Source organism: Chiloscyllium punctatum, chromosome 36 (assembly GCF_047496795.1).
Source record: "Chiloscyllium punctatum isolate Juve2018m chromosome 36, sChiPun1.3, whole genome shotgun sequence".
NCBI classification, from domain to species: Eukaryota; Metazoa; Chordata; class Chondrichthyes; order Orectolobiformes; family Hemiscylliidae; genus Chiloscyllium; species Chiloscyllium punctatum.
The window spans coordinates 64,908,640-64,909,464 of NC_092774.1; the positions used below are offsets into that span (position 1 = coordinate 64,908,640).

Genomic DNA, 825 nt, shown 5'->3' on the forward strand with positions numbered 1-825 from the left:
ACCATCAACAATATCCTTACTGGCATAAAATTCACAAAAGACGAGAACAACAACAAAGTGCCATTTCTAGATGTCACAGTAGAGCGACCAGTGAATGGTAAATTCAAAACAGCGTCTCCAGGAAAACAATGCACGCGAACCAAGAACTTAACTACAGAAGCAATCACCACTACACATGCAAACATATCTGAATCAGGACACTATTTCAACAAGCCACGACACACGGCAGCACCCAGGAACTTCGAAGATCAATTAATAACTGCACAGAGCATTTACGAAGAACGGGGAGCCCATAAACCCCCTGAAAACTGTTTTCCTGACCGGGAATCGAACCCGGGCCGCAGCGGTGAGAGTGCCGAATCCTAACCACTAGACCACCAGGAAGATGCAGGCAGTCTGAGAGCTCTACTGAAAATTTCTTCCCTGCCCGGAAATCGAATCCGGGCTGTGGTCGTTCGAAGGCTTTCACCTGTGTATCCAACAATGTCATTTCTTGTATCCATTGCACCTGATGCAGTCTCCTCGACATTGGGGAGACTGGAGACTCCTCGCAGAGTCAAGTCACAACGCTTGAGGGAACATCTTCAGGACACCCGCACCAATCAACCCCATCGCCCTATGGCCCAACATTTTAAACCCCCTCCCACTCTGCCGAGGACATGCAGTTTCTGGGCCTCCTCCATCGCTGCTCCTTCCCCACTCGATGCCTGGAGGATGAACGTCTAATCTCCCGCTTGGGGTAAATTCAACCCCAGGCCATCAATGTGGACTTCATCAGTTTCCTCATTTCCCCTCCCCCACCTTACCTCAATTCTAGCCTTCCAG

General features: G+C 49.7%; 1 non-coding gene across 1 annotated transcript; it reads right to left on the reverse strand.

Moving 5' to 3' along the window:
* Window positions 1-312: 312 nt before the first annotated feature.
* On the reverse strand, window positions 313-384 carry trnae-cuc (transfer RNA glutamic acid (anticodon CUC)). Its single transcript has one exon. It is a non-coding gene; the product is annotated as a tRNA-Glu (tRNA).
* Window positions 385-825: the final 441 nt, after the last annotated feature.